We start from the raw sequence: 21298 nt of genomic DNA, 5'->3' as shown, positions 1-21298 counted from the left end.
CATTTTATTCATGCGTACAATAATAATATGCAATAAAATAACAATAATAAGTAAAAACATGAAAAATAAATAAGCCACTAAATAATTTATTATTATATACTTATTCTTACAAAATGACTAAATTTCAATTTATAATGTTATCGATCAACATAATATTGCTGATCAACATTCAAGATTTTAAAGCTTCAGTCGCATTGCATATCTCTACTTCATAATGATATTAATATGTTGGCACTATATTTATCAAATACATATAAAGGTATCAACGCGAGATTTAATAATTAAATTAATACCTAGTTTATAAAATGTAAACTGTAGTTTTAAATTATGATAAATACAAAAGTGTGAATTGAATAATTTACAGATTTAAACAGTTTTTCAGAAGAACGAATAAAAAAGATTTAGAATAAGTTAAACTTAATTAAGTTTAAAATTAAATTTTTTTCATTGTTCTACTATTCAAGTATATGGCCCATTGTGTAGATATGTGTTTTACGCTTATGAAACTTGTATGTTTATTATTTGTTCTAAAAGAAATACTTAACCTTCCATAATAGTTGTTAAAATGATAAGTTTTTTAAATCATAAATTTATACGAATTGAATTCTTAAAAATTAATTTAAAATATATGTACAGAATTACGTAAAATTTTAAATTAAAATTCTAAAGAATACATTTTGCATTTTTATAGAACCATCCACGCCAACAATTATTTGAATATTATTATTTACCTAAAAATTATATGTTATTATGAAATATAATATTTACTATTGTAGACAATTGTACAATTTTAAGTAAAAGACAAAAATTGAATTGAACTATATTAAATTCTTGAGTTGGTATCAAATTTGAAATGCAACATCCAAATGACATTTTGATTTTTGGTGTAATACTGGTTTAACTTTAGTTGGCATAATGTGAATCAATATTTTTATTTATTAACAGTTAAGCTATTTTTCATGATGCCTATGTCTATTTATTATAGACTCTTCTTAAATTGATTAATTTAGTAAAATCATTGTGCATCAAATAATTTGTCCAATTTAAAAAATGTACATATATTGTATTTCAACAAAATTAAAGTATTATTTTCCAGATTTTAACACTTATAACAATTTTAAAACGATTTAACCATGTGTAATAACATTATATTAAACTATTAAAATACAAGTAACATGTTACGAAAAATAACTTGGCAATACATTTTTATAAATATTATTAATTATGATAATTTATGTTACATTTGTATTTTTATTTGTACCTATTAGAGTAATAGATATCAATAAGGATGTTCTTAACCAATGTTTTTATATGTATAAATACACATAGATTATATTATTATAATATTGATTATTTTAACAAATGTTTCATTAAAAGCAGCAATCAAATAATATTATAAAAAATCAATATTTACTAAAGACTTACTCTTAGATTGTTCTTGAAGTATCCAATATGAATGGCATCTTTAGATCCTAGAAAAGAAAAAAAATAATTTTTTTTCTGTCTATTTCTTATATTTTCAACTAAACAACAATAACAATTTTATTGTTATTTCGTACAATGAAAAATATACATAAAATATGAAATGGCATTTCCCTTCTCCCCTTGAAATAATACTCCATCATACCCTTTTTGCTTTTTTCATCTTTTAATTTATTGTTTCATAATTTTGAATATCTTTAACCAGTTATTTTTTTAGTTTTAAGCATCCAACATTTTTGTATGAAATATTATTACCTTTACTATGAATAATTTTTATAATTAAAATTACGTTTTACTATGTCGGTTAAATGGGTATTCATTTTACCTTTTTTATTATAATAAATATTTCCATATTCAACCAAATTAATTTTTTATGTTCATAAACTACATATGTTACGGAAAAATATGTTGAATATATTTTAAATTTATAGGTTATTAGTTAAATATTTTTATGTATAAAATAATTGATTTTTTTTATTGGTTATAAGTTGTAACTAATTTCGGCTAAAATATTTATTACCTATTTAAAATATTTTTCTTAAACTAAGTTTTTATAATATACTATTACAAATTTGTTTTTTTTTAAAAAAAAAAATAAATAAATAATAGGTTAATAATATTGCTTAATTTCTTAATCTGGTCTTATGGTCTTCAAATGAGGTGTTAGATACTTCGCTTTTTCCAAATCCTTAAAAGTATCTAATATCTATTTGTAGAATTATGTTAAAATATGTCATTAGTGTAACTTTACAGATCTCACTTATGAGTGGGATATTCTTGGGCATTAGAAAAAAGTGAGTTATCTAGCTGATATATCTAGTTCATAATCTACTAATAGTGTTTTCTTCATTTGGTGTGAATTGAATTTGGCACCAATTGTTTTCCCACTTTTCCATAATAGTTTTATGAATATTTTTTTTATGAGATACGTAGATTATTAACTATAGTTAGAAAAACATTGTTTCATTGTTATAAATATACTAAAATAAAATTAATTTTCAAAAATATGAATCACACATTTATACTCACAGCCTAACAATATTATATTAACTTAACTTTCTCCACAACACTTAATAAAAGTTAAATTCCTTTGATGTGTGATATCGTTTTTTAAATCATTTTTATTTTTAACAATTCTAGTATTGGAAATAGTATCAAATAACAAACAGAAGTGATTTAAATTCTATAGATTAAGTTAATTTAAACATAAATAAAGAATCGAATATCTCGACGAAGCCAATGATTTATAAAGGATAGCAGAAAATCTATACAGCATCCGGTAAATATGACAAATTGGTGTGCAGGAAAATTGTCAGTTTTCAACACGGTATTGTTATGAAATTGAAAAATCAATCTTACATGGGAAAAAGGGAAAAAATAAAAGAGAAAAAGAGATAGAAGAGAGCACGCAAGAAAGAGTGCCAGAGAGATAGAGAGAAAAAGAGACAGTGGGAGAGTAAAAAAAAAAATATATATAAAAGTTTCTGCTGGGTAAGACCAAATCCAAAGGTCAGTTAACAATATACGGAAAAACCTAGTAAATATACTAAATTTTCAATAATTTATGTGCTTTTGTTTTCAAGACGAAAAACTGTAATGATGTAACTTAGTTGTATTTCGCGTACATACTCTAACTTGTTATGTTTATGGGTATCACAAATCACACAATCAATATATTGAACACACATCTTGTCACGCGTTGAATGATTTTTTAATGCACTTGAAAGACCACCAATACCATATGTGAACATGGTAAACTAAACATTTTTACTGCTACGTAACATGTATATGTATTGTCTAAACATTTTTTTAGAAATTCACAAAGATTGAGACAAAAAAAAAAATACCTACTATTATCTTCATGTACCTGCTGCAACGTGATTTTGCAAACTTATAACAATTATCTAGTTTAGTATGCAGGTACGCTGATTTTTCTAAAATTAATGACTTTTTTCAAATATTATTTTTTCATAATTATTAATAGTATTGAAAAACAAATTTTTTTTTAACCACAACTTTTCTTTTTTAAAAAATTTTTAAATAGGTACCTAGATATTCTTAAATAATTAACTTATCAATTGAAATTCGGTTTTTATGCATAAAACATTTCACTTTTAAATATGCAATATAAAATTAGATATTGCCATTCAGTAAAGAGGAAAAAAACTTAAATTATTATAAAATTGTTATTTTTTTTTTTTTTTAGAAATATTCATTGTTTTCAAAGTAATGATAATATTATCATTATTATTTATACTATTCATTTATTAAATTAAATTAATATAATATATTTTATTTCTATAATTTTATTTTTATTATTATATTAATTAAAATTATTTTAAAATTAATACTCATTGCACTTTTTTTAAGCATTTACGTAGTATTTGTTTAAATAGGTAAATTGTGTAATAAGGAGGATTATTTTGAACTTTTCATTTTCTGTAAGTAATTAAATTGCCAGGGCTTTAAAGTTAACAAAAAAATACTCTGATGGTTATTTTCTTAAATATTATATAACCTATATAAGTAAATGTCTGTGGGTTTGTCGCCCAATTACGTTAATACTGCACTCTTAAATTAATGTAAAATTATAATGTTTAAAATGTTTAAAACAAAATAAACACACAACAGTTAACTCAAATTAACAATTCTGATCTCCATCCTTGAACAGTTATCAATTCATTGAAATGGAGTATTACTTTCTATTACGCACATACCGATGATATATTGATTTAATCACATATTATACAATACACATGGACATTTATTAAACATCTGGAACGATAGTATCTTAATTGATGATGGTCCAGAAAATTATTATTATCTACCAGAATTGGTACGACGCTTTGAGACTTGCAATTATTATGGATAGGTGAAATATTGTAGAAGTGACTCATTAAATATATGAAAATTTCCTACACTACAGGCTTGTACGATGAAGCAAGTTGGTATAAAAGTTAGGTGGTAGTCTTTAAAAAAAGGTTATTATTAATACACTGATTATCGAAGATTTATAACGGTATTGTGCTTCGGAAATTGGATCACAAGGTTTTAGAAGTCGATACGCGTTTATACCTGGAAAATCCTGTCATTTTCCGAAGCTTTGTCTTCGGCGAGCGACGTCACTGCTGAATACTAATCACGTGCAGTACCAAAGGTATTTGTGGTGGGCTACTGAATTGATTTCAATGCAAACTTTTGTAGTTACATTGGAAGTCTGCTTTATTTTCATGGGTGGGAGCATTTGCGCGTAATACCGGATGTCTCATTCTTTGGTTATCAACATTTTGTAGGTATTAGGTTCTTAATTTCTTTAGTATTGTAAGCTGAAGTGTTTTGGTTGAAGGAGTTTGAATAAGTGACTGTCGAAGTGAAATGTGCTCGTATATTATCAATTACGAGTTATCGACAAACGGTGGTCATTGGTTTGAATGACCATTGACCATCAGTAGCTTTAATGGCGGTCAGAGCTTACGATAAGAATCTTCTCGTTTGCAGGACGTTTATGTTTGTGGCATATTGCTTTATCATTTCAAATGAATTTTCTTTCCCGATAGTATTTGAAATTATTTGCGAGTTTTCTCGTATTATTTTCGATTTTTCAAGCAGGCAGTAGGTGCAAAACAGTTGTTAAGAGTAGTCAACCTTTTACTGAGTTGGGATTATCTTATATTTTAGTGGTTTCGAAAATGATCGTTTCCGTCGTGCAGGCTTATATCTATTGCAATAATACATAATATTGTGAACACTAGACAGAGTGGTTAAGAGTTCACTTTCTATCTAATAGAACACCAACTTACAATTTAAAATTTACTTCAAAAAAATAATAATTTTTGAAAGTATTAAAATTGATTTTTAAATAAATACATTGATTTAAATTTTTTCATCATATTTGAAATTACCATAAAAACGATAAAGCAAAAACAACCAATTCACATTGGTTTTTGAGAATTTAAAAACAGTTTATTTTTTCTAGAATTATAATTTTAAATATATAAATTTTATTGAATTAACTTTTCACTGAAGTACGTATTTATATATAACATCTTGAAGTATAATATTATTTTGAAATAATGATAAACTGTTGATAATGAGTATTGTCATTATTATTTGTATTTATTGAATATAGTTAGTTATTAGTATATAGTTGAAGCAATATTATTTATTATAAATCAATAACGAATAAAAACATTTAGATACAATATTAAATATAAATATATAAACTTACACTTATTGAATATGTTAAAAATATTTATGATTGAATGTGTGTAATTTAGTTATGTGTCGATTTTATAAAAATGTATATACCTAATTTTTTTGTAATATTATTACTTTTTTTAAATTTTAATGCTATAGAAGGGTGTATTCATTTTTAAAATAACATATTGAAAATAATTTCACAGAAGATACAATTTTAGTATAACTACTTACAATAAATTATACTAGTTTCTAAAACAGTTGATCCCGTTTTCTGGCTATACTTTTAGTTGTAATGTTATATTATTATATTTGTTGATAATATGTATCTGTACTCTAAGATCCATTTGTAATAGTATATTCTTACTATTTAAAGCGAGTCCATTGAGTCCAATGACGCTTTTTGTCACTCGCAGCTTAAATGCTTAAAATAGACCATCCTCCGCATGACTACTATCCAGTTATGCGAGCGCTTGGTTTTACCTTCTTTGCTGACAGGCGTATTAAAGCTAATCTAGTATTCTTACGCAAGTTAATTGATGATTAAATATATGATCTTTCTTTGCTCTCTCAGGTGAACTTTAGAATTCCTGCTCATTCCATATGGTCTTGAGTTCACTTTGTAGTTTCTACACATAATACCAACTACATAGTAGAAACCAGCTTATTTATCGAATGATCTATCTGAGTAATGCGGGTCTAACATATTTTAGTTACTTTTAATATTGATAGTTATTAAACTATGTTACACTATATGTTATGTGTCATATGTTAAGTTTAATTTATTAGTCATTATTATTATTATTTTAATTTTTCTAGATCATAAATGTTAGTTTGTTAATTATTCAATAGTATAAACCAAATAATCTAACTTTTTATATAGCTTTTAGTAGTACTATTATAGTTCTACAGTTATAAACAGTATACATTTTTAATCTAGACTATCTAAAATAAATTATAAGTCGTAACAAAACAAAAACACCAAATCAATATACACTGTATAATATAAATGGTTTGACAATACAATTATACTATAAGATCTATAGTATAAAATACACAAACAAATATAGGAAATACAATAAAGGGTTTATTTGTAATTGGAATTATGTTAGTTATAGAATCTTATGATCCAAAACCTAACTAAATTAAAATAATTGATAGTAACTGTTTCTAAAAGTAACACAATCTTATTGCTTGGAAATAATATTTTGTCATTTAATTTGAATGTCTATAAATATTTTATTGATAAAGTATAAAAAAAATGAATATACCTAAGATTAAAAATTTTAAAAATACAAATTGTATATTCCATTTGTGAATAAAATATAAAATCATGAATAACTAATGATTATTGGTTAAATTTAAGTATATTTGTATATACACGGAACTTACTAAGCTGCATAGATGATTTTTTTTATTAGTAACTATCAGAATATTTATCATTAATCACAAATAAATAATTGGTTCTTAAATATTTTTAATAAAAGTTCTTTGAACATACAATAAAACAATAAAAAGTTGGCACTCAAACTCCAATAATTACTCTAAATGTCAATAGTAATTAAATTTATAGTTTTTAAAAGTCTTCAAGTTATATTAATTATTTAAAAAAAAAAAAAAAACATTAGGACTTGAATTGTTTTTTGTTAATTTTTTTGATTTCCATAATAAATGGCAAAGACATTTTTTTGAGATAGTTTTAAAAACAAATTTCCAGTTAATAAAATAGAATACATATTATAATTTCACAGTAAGACGTCTAAATATAATAAAATATTGCAGATAGAAAATCATTTTGTGTTCAAATAATTTATTTATTGAAATTCATGTACCTAATTGTAATTATTATAATCTAATATACATTTTCCATTATCAATTCATCATATGAGTAGTATAGTGAATTATATTTTAATTTTTTTTGTCCAGCATGATAATTAATATTTACTTTTAATAACCTTTATGACATTTTCAACTATAACAACATTTGTTATTCAATTTATTGAAGAAAATACTCAACTCCAAAACTTACCCCGAGGTCCCTTTCATTTCCGGACGGACTGACAAATATGTCAAATCAAAATGTGGAAGCCCAATGCATTTGACATTGGATTTTCCCTCTTTAGCTGTCAACCATATAAAATAAATCATTTCGAATATTATCATCATTGAACTGAATGATACAACGATTAATACATAGCATAGAGCAATAAAATGTGATATACGATTGTATTTGAAAAAATGTTTAAAAACATTAATTTAAAAATTAATAAACTAATAGGAGTGATATATTTTTTTTTAAGACAAATTAATACATAATTTTCTAGGTATTAATAAAATTTATTTTGAATTTTATTTCTTTTATTTTTATCATTTTTATATTTTAGATTCTGAGCGGAGGGATGAATATACGATAATTTTTCAATGAAATTCTTCAATTTTCAGAAATAAGGGTGATTTTTGATATAAAATTGAATCTTATTTGTACTTTGGAGATGATCAAACTTAAAACTAAAAGTAAAATAAATTACTTTGATAGCTATATAAAACAACATATCACTTGCTGGCATAGAGTGATAGACATTTCTGCTCAGTTTATTATTTTTTTTATAGGTGTCGATAAAAATTATTCACAGAGTTAAAAGTTTTGAAAATTTATTGGACATAGTTTTTAATTTACTCGTATGTATTTTAAATTACAATTTTGACAAAATTTATAAAAATACAGACTATTTTGAAGTTAAAAACTTTTCTTTTTTTATCCAAGTTTTAAAAATGTAATACAAGACTATTCTTAAGTCATAAATACGAGAAAAAGTTCATTCTAAAACCATAAAAATCTAAAAAAATATATAAAGGCAATTATTTTTTACAGCATATTTTAAGCTAAATTTTGGACAAAATTACTTATGTAAACGATAAATAACAATCTAAATTATTTTGTTATACCTAATTTAAAAATATTCAATGGAACTTAAAACTCTTATGTATATTATATTATTATGACACAATGCAATTTTGTATTTATTTTAAAATATTATCCACTCAACACCTAAAGTACAGCAGAACGTTATCTACTTACCTAATTTGTCCTTATAGTTTGGTTTAGACGCGAATTATACAACAAAAAAACCTAACCTAAGCAACATGAGGTATAAATTATTTTTATTTTTGTTTTCTAAAATAAAAACACACTACACTACAAAAACAAAAAAATTGTCATTTTTATGTAAATGGTATAAGTACAATTTTAAAATGGGGGATGAGAGACGCACTTGTATCAAAAATCAATTTAAATTTAAGCGTTCCGCTGTATACTTGTAGCTTTATTTCTGAGTTCAATAACTTAACTGGTAAATACCATAAGTATAAAATAAAGTATCCAAGACATTTTTTAGTTTAATGACTTTTCTTTTATTGCTATAAGAAAAATAGATATTTATATAACTGTAATAGCTTTATACTTACTTAATATTTTTAATCACAAAAACGTATTACGTTGAAATTAATAATTAATAATACAGCTTGTGGTTTTATATTATTATATATAAAATAATTTAAATTTTATTGTTTATATATTAATAAGATGTGTATTACAAAACAATAATTATTATGTATCATTAACATTTTATAAATACTTATTTATTATTTACTATAATCAAACCTAAATCTAAGTCATTACAATATTAATATTTGTACTCGTTTAGTGTACCTACATAACATTTTTCAAATAATGATATATTTGTTCTAACTATTGTATTTTATAAATGAAAATTTATTTTGAAATTTATATTTATAATTATATTCTTTAATCTTCAATATTGAAAATAGTTTTCTGGTATCTAATTGAACCTAATTTTAACTTTAAGAATTAAAACTTAAAAATAAAAATGTAGGAATCAATGATTTTCAAAATAACAGAGTAATCTAAAAAGTAACAGACAATTATTGTTTGTGTTTTACTTATAGTTCAAAAATGAATAATTTTAACAATTTTAAATATTTATTGTATACTATATACTATATAGTAATATTTACATATTTATTTAGACACGATATTGTTTTAGAATATTTCGTCGATTTTGAAATTTTTTTTATACATTTGAAATGTCTGAATTTTTAGTTTTGAGTGTTTTAACGTCAAATACAAACAAGTATTGTTATTAGAGCGCATAAAGTAGCAATACGCTATCGCCAATCCAAGATCAAGCAAAAGCTGTATATTTTTATATGGACCAATTCACCCTATTTTTCCACCCTTGTTTCTTTAATTCCTCATTTCTATAGCTTTTGAATTTTGTAACATTGATTAAACTTAAATAGCTTAAAATAATTTAAAAATATTTGTTCATATTATTAAGCTATTTCAATAAGGAGACAATATGATTTTCAAAGTTGTCATTTTTATTACTTATTCATTGACTCATAATTATAATTTTAAGTTACCTACTTCTTGTATAGGTAAAAACACTTACAATTTGACACAGAGATCAGTTAATGGGTAGAAAAAATCAAATTCAAAAATTTAACTTTCTTAAAATTAATACCGAGTTCCTAACCTTGGAAGTCAATTGAAAACGAATGGTAATACACATACTTTTACTTTTTATGATAGGTACCTAAATGTTTTACTCCTCAAACATGAAGTTGATGAAATATCATAAATTACTCAAACAGCGAGATTCATCAATAGATCAAAATCGGTTGACTGTTCCGGTCTCATATTAATCACAGCAAGGACCATGCAAATAATTATACAAAAATACTACCTATTATATCAGGTCGAATCGTATTTTTTTACATTTTTGAATAAATTAAATTATGTTACTACCTAATGCTTTTACATGAAGTATTGAGAATTTTTTTTTTTATAAACTATTTTGTTAAGACTGTTATTATTATTTTCTTAATAAAAATAATAATTAAATATTAATAATTATTATAAATAAATTATGAGATATCCTTAGAAATTGAGATTGATACATCAACATCATTTCTTTCGTTTTATTTTTATTACTGAATTATGATTTATTTATCATTTAATTGAATTTAAATTGAATGAAACCATTACATTTGTAAACTCTAAACCTTTAAATCGGAGAACGACTTTTTTTGGATTTTTTAATCTTTATACTTTGTGATATTTTAAGTATTAAGAATATTTAATTTCACTAAAATATTCTATAAAGTTCAATAAGAGAATAACAACAAAAATAATGTGACCAAAAACCTTTATGGACCATAGGTTTTTGTGCATTTTGTACATTCAAGCAAAATGTGAATATAGTAACTCTCATACTAATACATTTTCTACTGCTATAGAAAGTTTTGATACCTTCTCCCTTAGTGATGATGACGGTTATAATGGATTATAAACTTTATGTTTAATAGCACTGTCAAAATTTGTTAATTAAAAGTCATTTAAATTTACTACCTGAGCCATAAAACTATACCTATAATATTAGTTCCAAAAGCTAAACTACAAGTATCCTATATTAAATTGTATCTTGAGTTTAAATCATAAGTCACGAGTTTTGACTAATTATTTTATATTTGTATTTTGTTTATAATAATTTCTATCAAATATCTTTAATATTGTAATATGCTAAAATGACTTAAATCAATATCTTAAAAATAGATATTTTTTGTATTTTATGATATTTTTATACTTGTCAAAGTTCTAAATTCAAACACTCAGATAAAAAAAAATGTGGATCAACATTCAATTTATTTTAAATTTTATGTTCAATAATAATTATTATAACGGAACTACTATTATAATTTCAAGCTGTTAAATAAATCAAAATATTCTTTATCTCAATTATTGAAAAAAAAATTCTCATGTAATAAATAATTGTTGTATATAAGAGTATATATACCTATACTTTGAAAATTATTATACTATGTGCTAATGCTAAGCAAACATTTTGTGAACATTTCAACTACCTATAACTGATATAACTATAAACCTATAACTGCCTAACTGTCAAAAACTAGTTCTACTCGAAAATTCCAGTTAAATCTCTATTTTATTTTCTTAAATATTAAAATAAGTAATGGGAACTGTTTACTTTTAATTCCCATAAATTCAAACTAGATTAACTTTCTTGAGGGACATCAGACAAGATATTTAAGTTGAAAATGTATGAAATTTTCTTGCACCAAAAGGTAACGAAAAACGCAAAAAAAATAAAATATATATATATCAATGTAAAATCAATACATTATTTATTTCTCCACTTAAGATTATAATAGTTAAAAGTATCTAAAAATAAGTCATATCTTATTACGTTATAATAATTTAATGATGTGTGATAACATTGAAATGAAACTTGAAACAAATAGCCTTAACAGAAGATGATATTATTGTATTACAATTTCAGAGAAAATGTGTTCATATAAACACAATTATTCGAAATTATTGTTTTTTATTTTAAACGAATGTTCTACATAATATTTTTATTATTACTGATCAAAGTTTTCATTAATACTATAATCTATAGGAATTTATATAAATACTCATGAAGGGCTATATTGTTTTAAAATTGTATGACTTTAACGTAATACAAATCAGAAAACAATGTTTAATTCTTAATAATAATATAGAAACTATTTACAAAAAAATTGTATTTTCAAATCATTTGTGTCAATTATTTCCATGATAATAAATTATGAGTGAATAGGTAGTTTTAATGTGTTAGACATTTTCAGCCAATACACGTTTTTATGTTCGAATCCGGTAAATCAAAGTTATAATCTAAGCTCCTATGAGGTTTATTATGTGTATACCTTGTATATAGTACAGGGAACTTGCTAAACCCTACAGACACATCTCCCTAAAGGCTTAGTAAAGGATTGTATATGTTTAAAATCATTACCACACATACACAACGTTCATATATGTTTATATTCGACTAAAATTTAGTTGTAAACACTACTAAGTGTTTAACCCGTTGGTCGTCGTTTCATTAAATAATGTAATTCTCTCCTATCACCCAATAGATGAAAACGTAATTCTTGCAATCAATTATTAAACATATTTATTTTCTATAGAGTAATATGATTTGCTTTTAAATAAAATACACGAAAATATTGAAATCATTTAGTTATTTTTTTTGTTTATGGATAATAATATAATTTTATTGTATTAAATCTTTGAATAAATGCTAAATTATCTAATATTAATATGAACTAATATAGGGCGTATTACGAAAAAAGTACATTCAATTATAATAAAAAAAATTCAACGATTAAATTAATATCCATTTTATTCCTTATTAAAGAGTTAAAATTTAAATATTTATTTGTTAAACGTTTTTTTTTTTAAATTGATACTGAAATTGTAAATAAAAATTAAATAATAATTCACTCAAAAAAAAAATAATAATAATAATTTATTACTGATATTTGTCTTTTTATGATGAAATTAAACAATCATTTGTGACTTTTAATTTTGTATTCAAAAAAAAATTTGATTTCACAACACAATATGAAAATGCTTTTCACCTTGTATTCAAATGAAATTGTTCAAAACATGAAATATTTTAAAGATCAATGATTGTAAAATAATATACCTATTATATTGTATTATTAATAATGAAAAATTACTAATTCCTATAATATAAGTAAACTAGTTTACTATTATACTGGTACTCTATCCTTAACTGACTAATTAAAACATTAGGTATAACTGTTTTAGTACAAGTACAAGTATCGTACATAATATATAATATTATAACCTTTAGATCTTCAGGAAATGTGTTCGCAAAACACGGTTTGCAGGTGGCTTCTTTCAATTATTATTATTATTATCATTATTACTACTATTATTATACACGTAGATATTGTTTGCTATAATTAATTACAGTAATATAGAACGCCACCCGCGTGTAACAGCAAAGCATCGTTTGCAGTGCACGTAATCCAAAGAGCGATAGATAAATGGAGACTTGAAACTAAAAGCGTTATTTATATAAGAGACGACAGAGAGTGGTGGAAATGAAGAATAAAATTAATCGGATCCCAGAGGACATTTCAAGATTAGTTGTACACACTTATGCGTAAAATTTACACATTGACGCACACTCACAAATAAACACTCACCAACTACACATCTTACATCTATCACATGCATATTTCAGTCAGTAAAAATATAAATCGAATAAATGTTATGTTTGAAAACTAGAAAAACAAAAATTAATTAAATATGTTTTGATTATTGAAAAATATCGAGTAGGGTGCCTAAACAAAATAGTACGTGCTCGATAAACAGTGTTTTTCCACTCTCTCTGAATGCTATCATAACTTTCAAAAATGCATGCGAATTCATCTGCATTACACCAAAGTTTAAAGCATAGCAATTGGAAAATGTGATCATAAAAGTTTGTTCGTGCGATAAAACTTTCTTATGGAGACTCGACGTAGTAATAATTTAATTTCAAATCCTTTCATCAAACTTTTTTTTTATTTATTCAAATGTTCACTATTGAAAAAAATGTCTACCTGTATAACACTTACTATATTTCGCTGTTAATGACCCCCTGGGTTTTGAAATATTTTAATAGTATTAACCCGAAAAAAATAGAAATTTAATACGATTAAAACTCTAATTTACAACATATGTATAGCTACCCAATTTTAAGACTAGAAATTTTGTCATGCTAACATGTCTATATTTGCACGTTACAGAAGTTGCTTCAATAATTTATTGTAAGCATGTGTAACAAATATAATAAATTGTTTGATTTTTAAATTAAACCAAACCAATTCTTAATTTTACCAAAACTATTTAAAAAAATTTATGCAGTACAAATAATGCTATAAAAATAAAATATGATAGCTTAAAAAATACACGTTTCCTGTTCTCAGCTTTGACGGACAACAAGCAAACTAAATCTTCCTTAAGGTCAGGCTTGATTTTAAAAGAAAATGTTGTCTTATTTAACAACAAAAATTAATAGTTAATTCATACACAATAATACAATGTTGATAAATGAATAAACTTAGTTCTAAAAATTTGTTGAAGTTTGTTATCTAAGCCTCAATAGTGAGTGAAAGATTTCAATGTTTTTGTAAGAACTGGCTCCTTAAAAATAAGTTTAGGGCCGAACACCGAACCAATAGCCTAAGGAAATTGGTTTGAGTACGACCCAGCATGTTCTTTACAATTTTATTTTAATAATTTAAATTGTTTCTGTTACCTATCCATCATGTTAACAGATTTAATCTTATTATTAGAAGTTTATAGAAATTAAATTAATTAAATTAAAAAAAATTCTTTTTCTTTTTCTGGCCATACTATTCTCTAAAAGTTTTATTCGTTACTTCAATGTCCTGCCACTTTGTTGTAGAGAAAGTGGTGCTTTTGTCACTCAGCACAAGTTGCTGCAACAGCCACCTCCTGACCCATTAGTTTTGAGGTCTAATCCTCTAGTTTAAGTTTAGACGTAGGGTTAACAACCCTACCTAGTAAAAATCTATTATTATGATATCACAAATATCAAAGCCTTGGTCAAGAGATCATGGAATTAAGATTGAAAATGGAAAAGAAATGCAGAATTAAGGATAACAACTTGGCATGTAACAAACCTTTTTAGAACTGACGTATGTAAACATTTAACCAATATATTTAACACATATTAGATAGTTATGTATCAATATTAAGGTTAAATGTGGATCGACTTGATGTAGGCGAATACGTTATTTAAAAAAAAAAAATATTAATGAAACATATTATAACATTTTAATATTGATAATAATTTACTGATTGCATTTTATTTCTATAAGGTATATACTATTTAATTCATTCGAAATTACTTGGAAAATAAATTATTTAATACATTTTATTCTAAATATCTCAATATCTACCACAAACGTTATTGTATCTCAATTCTATATAGTGAGATCAAAAGTTTACGCTTTCATGATTTTTATTTCAAACTTCATGTGAATAAATGACTATTTTTTTTTATAGAAAATGGGCGTTAAAAAACTACAAAAGACATAGATGGTGCCAAGTTTACATTGTATTGTTCATGTATCAAAGAAGCTTTGATACGTGATCGGTTATTTTATACTTTTTTTAGCTCACTTTCTACACATATGAACTTTACGTTATTTTCAGAATATATATTGAAAGTATATTTTACTTGTTCATTATATATAATATTATGTTATTGAAAAGCAATTATGGTTTACGAAATAATAAAAAAATGTAAATAATTAAATAAATCAAAAAACTACTTATAGTATATAAACCAACTATAATATTACGTAAATACCATAAACCTCAGTTATAAATTTATAGGCTAATAGAAAATTTACAAAATGAATATTCTCTGTAAAAATGTCTTTTTTTCATTAAATAAATGTTTGTATATAAAAGTTTATCCTCCCAGTATAGATAACAAAATAAAACCAAATAATCATTTTAGCTTATAATTTAAAGTAAAATCACTGATTTTAATTTCAACGCTGCAGTAAATAATATAGGATAATTTTTAAAAACTGTCATGTATGTTGAACAATTAGTTTTAGTAGTTAAGACTATTTAAACTTTTGGTACGAAGGCGAAGAAATAGAAATGTGTTTAGAGGTAAAATGACTTATTCACATTTTCCATCTTGTCTAAACTTTAAATAGTCATTGCTAATAGTAAACTGTGAATTTAGTTTTAATATGTAAAAAACTTTCCAAACAGCGTTTAAAGTTATAACTTATAATTGAATAAGCTTTGAGGTTAAAATGTTAAAAATATACTTCAGGAACAATATATTGAAGATACAGTTACATATTATTAGGAATGCAAACCAGTACCTTGATGTAGCCACTGACTGATTACGAAAATCGTGATGTGATAGAAAATGTAGATACCATAGTATCATACAACATACACATAAGAATTTTTAAAAGTCAATTATGTACTTTAAAGGTTTTTTCTCGTAAAAATACTACACTATATAATAAGAAAAAATATGACTGCTACAACTAATGTTGTTTTTTTTAAGAAAAACTCCACTGGCATAAGCCGATATAATTTGCATCTTAAGTTATAAAAAAGACACAATTAAGAAAATCGTTACATTATTGTCAAGCAAAAATTGACCTACAATTTTTTTCCTGTTATGAATCTAGTGAGGTCTTTGCTAATGAAATTCGTTCAGGAATTTCCATCTCTCTAGGGAAATACGTTATGAAATAATAATGGTCGAGAAAACAGCTTTTTCCTGTACACATTCCTTTCTCAAAACCGTCAGCTTTCTTATATTAAATTATAATGTAATTACACCGTCTTTCACCTTCTCAACGAAGTTAAATAAACCACAAGAATATAGTAATTATTATTCGTTATTTATTATTATTTTTTTTTTAAATTTAATGATATTAAAACCGGTTAACCATTTTTTTTTTTATACTTAAACGTGATGAATACAAAATAAATATCGATTAAATATTATTATTTATTTATTAATATTTTTAATAACGATATTTTTCAAAGTCAATTTTGTCATTTTTTTGTAAATGTTATGATTCAAAAATGAATAATCTTAAATTCCCCATACATTTATACACATCACTTTTAAAATATTTAAACTCTTCTTTTGCTATTTATAGGCATTTGCAATTTTAGTGTTGAAGTATAAAAAAAAAAAATTTCAAAGTAAATTAAAACTTGTAAATATAATAAAATATTCCATATAGCTTGATATTTTAGTATAAAATAAATATTAATTATGATTTTTTAATAGGTATTTGAACTTATATGTTATTAAAATTTGTCAATTTTGCGAACATTTTCAAATTATTTTGCAATTAAAGATATATCATTTATTTAATTGTTATAAATAAGGCTTGAAAATCTAATACAAAATTCCTCATAAAGTCGTAAGTAGTTCTTACTGAAATATAAAAACCTAAAAATATATATTGTCACATTTTTTTTTTTTTTTTTATACATAGATATTAGTTAAAATTCTGACGAAATTGAGGTACACCAATTAAACAAAGAATAACGGTTTTAGTCATCATTTGTTATAATTTAAACTTATTTTTGGTAACAAATTTTTTATAAATATTATTGTATTTTACTACACGCAATCACGTTTTCAAAATACTTAAATAATATTATACTTTAAACCATTGCATGTTTTTTATACTACGAACTTATTCATATCGTAATTAGTAATTACTATTGACTCGAATGATAATAACTACATTATACGAGTTTGATCTAAATATAAAGTTAAGTATTAGGTGCTATTCAAATATTTAATAATACAATAAATATTATGTTTTCGGTGACAATTGATTCAATTAATAATATGAAAAATTATATTTATAATAGCCATATAAATACATATATAATAAATATATACTTAAAAATGTATAGGCTGACAGATCGTTTCCGGTACTCTTCGCTCGAACCATTTTTCGTAATTTTTCGAACAACCTTATCATAGAATTCAAATTTAACACATCCATTATAATGACCTACTCAATGATGAGGTGTACTCGACACCTACTCTAAAATAGACTGGTTAGCTTTTTATCCGCTTTTTTATTAGTGTTATAAAAATAATTCAAGTTCCATAAAACTTAACATTTTATCTTTAACTAAAAAAATTTAATTTATTTAATATTGTATACATTTATTCAATAGTAAGTCAACAAAAATTAATTAGCTAATTTTCTTACAAAATCTGTTTTAAAATTAGACGATGTTTCACTTTCGATTGCCTACTGATAGCTTGGAAATGTATTTTATATTCATTATTTATATTTATTCATATTTGTGTTACACTGATACAATCTTATACGTATGTATTTTGTTATTTTATATAAATCTATATAATTTATAATTACCTATTGACTATTATCGTTGCATGAAAAATGAAAATGCAAAGATATATCACTATGGATTTTAATAAGATATTGTTTAAATTTTAGTAAATTTTATTTGAGTAAGTTTTTATTGACTATTTACTATAAATCAAAATAAAAGTTATGATATTAGTATAAAATTCAATACAAGAAGATATAATGGATTTTCAATTTTTTCTTGATAAGTATTTTTTTTTTGTAATTTATAGAGGTATAGTATTTTGAGTCAATCTTCAAGACAAATTAAAGGTATAACCACCGAATATGCATTAATACAGTTTATTGTAATATAATATATAATATAAAATAAATATAGTATGTCCCACGAGGGTTTATTAATAATGTTAAGTAATAATGATATGATGGATTGTTTTATGTTGTAAAAACATACATTTTTTTCATAATCTGTTCGGTATAAATTCTGTCCGTATAATAGCACAGAGTAAAACTTTCATTTAAATATACCTAATGATTATTGCATTTTGTTTAAGAAATATCAAGCATAAGCGTAACATAGGTAATACGTATGCCTACGACCTGCAAAAACAAACAAAATAACAAAAAATAATAATAACACTCACCACCGACAGCTTTTCGATTTTAAAATCGTATACATGCAACCCGCTGGCCGCGAAATTCAGTTCGGTGACAATGCGGATGGCTGTAGTTGTTCTGCAGCATTGCTGTTGTCGCGTGATTCGTTCACCAAAACGGCCGATTTAAATATCAAAACGAACATGCATATAAATATTGTACTATAAATGCATTATGTAGAAAAAAAGAAAAAGAGAGAGAGAGAGAGATAAAATACAAAAGGCAATAGTGAAAGGTGTAATATAAAATATAGAAAATACGATAGAGAGAGAAAAAGATATCCAAAAATAATTAAAAATGCATATCATTATAAAATGTATCTAATACATATAATAACTATTATAACATTACAATAATACGTGTGTAGATCGCAGTGAAAAAAAAAAACTAAAAAATATGATATTTTATTGTGCCTTCAACTTATCATGATGGCTACTAGCTCTGTACCTACCTACCTATACCTAATATAATATTATGTTGTCCTATGCTCAAAGGTATTATAATATCATCATATTATTATCATATATTATTTTAATGAATCGCGTTAACTACAACGGTACAATATTATGATATAGGTACGATGTGATATCATTATATTATTTATAGTAGTTACGTGTGATCATTAGGATATTATTATTATTATTATTGCAGAACGGAATTTCGTCGCACAAACCATATAATGTTATATAATATTATTAAACATAATTATTTGCATACGATACTAACCAGACGCGACAACGGCCGTGAATATGTATATATTGTCAACGCGACGTTTAATTTATCGTTTCGACCCTGCGACACGATGTCTGGCGCGGCGCCGGGGTGGTGGCCGGTGGTGGATCGAGCGCGCAACGTGTCTAGTGTCCGCGTACCGACTGCCGTCGCTCCGATCCGCTCGAGTCGCACGCACACACTCGTGTGTCTCTGTGTACGCAAGGTTCATCTGCGGCGACGGTGGCGGCGACGGCGTTGGCACTACCGGATTCTGCGCAACCCTCGACGAACGTAACACACATTATTTTCTACAATATATAGGTATAATATTAAATAAAATGCGATATTTATACCTATATCGATATGATAACCTACCTAAATAGTATATAATAATATCGTATATTAAATATACATTATGACGTGTGTGTATTTTTGTATATTATGCCGTAAAAAAACATGATATTACGTGGACAGATCCATTTAACGCAGTATAAGACACTAACTATGTGTATATTATATTTTAAAACATAATTATTTTTACATAAGTTTAAGTCGGAAAAAAAGATTATTTTTTTTTTGTACAATTTATTAGAATATTTTTCAAAGTACTTCGTCGTATTATTACAGACTTAGGTATTTTGTCATTTTATCTGATCATCACCCCTCTATTGATAATAATATATTCAGAGTATTCTGCAGTATATAATACAGAGTGTTGACTGTTTTTAACCTGAGACATTGCTTTGAGTAATGGTCAGATATTATACACTTCATCAACACATTTTGTTGTAATTAAGAAACATATTAAGTTCAAATAAGTGCCTTCCTATTATTTAGTATAGATAAGCTAGTGAGACTGACTATTCCTAAACAAATTTTAAAAATGCAAACAAAATTAACTGATAATATCAACAAGCAAATAAGTTTAGTGTATATAGATATTTAATGATAATTCGAAAAAAATTAAATAAATAATTTTCATTTAAAATATATTTTTGTTTTTTTTTATAAATATTACAAAAATCTATCTTAATCTAGTTTACAATTGTGAGACAAAGTTAGTAATAGCTACTAGGTAATGACTTACAGTCATATTTACAGTATATTATATTATAACCTACGTATAAAATAATATATCAGCATGATGTAATTAACAGTTATTAATAATCCTCAATAAATATTTACTGATGATGAAATAAATTAATATATGATATAAATTGCAAATTATCATAATATCCCTTTTTTTAGATTTGAAATTTTTTATTTGTATATTTATTCAGCTAAATGAATTTATTAACATTTATGGATTTGTAATAAGAAAATTTTACTGCAAGTTAATTTCATAAAAATATATAGAGGTACACTAAATAAATATTATCGATTTTATATTTATTATTTTTACAACAAATAGTTTATTTTATTAAATTTTTAATTA

The 21298-nt window shown here is 24.2% G+C and overlaps 1 protein-coding gene across 5 annotated transcripts in view; it reads right to left on the bottom strand.

The window, feature by feature from the left end:
• Nucleotides 1-20072, bottom strand: part of LOC114123600 (uncharacterized) — a 101694-nt gene extending 81622 nt beyond the window's left edge. For 2 of the 5 annotated variants that reach the window (XM_027986639.2, XM_027986640.2), the window contains exons 1-3: nucleotides 19876-20072; nucleotides 19137-19238; nucleotides 1426-1472 (exon numbers count right to left, since the gene is read on the bottom strand). The gene's annotated coding sequence lies outside the window, so the exon portion shown is untranslated. The remainder of the gene's footprint in view (nucleotides 1-1425; nucleotides 1473-19136; nucleotides 19239-19875) is intronic. The other 3 variants (XM_050200579.1, XM_050200577.1, XM_050200578.1) reach the window with 3 other exon arrangements.
• Between the last annotated feature and the right edge of the window lie 1226 nt (nucleotides 20073-21298).

Source organism: Aphis gossypii, chromosome 2 (genome assembly GCF_020184175.1).
Source record: "Aphis gossypii isolate Hap1 chromosome 2, ASM2018417v2, whole genome shotgun sequence".
NCBI classification, from domain to species: Eukaryota; Metazoa; Arthropoda; class Insecta; order Hemiptera; family Aphididae; genus Aphis; species Aphis gossypii.
Note: the sequence above shows the minus strand (reverse complement) of the source record. Positions and strands in the feature narration are given on the sequence as shown.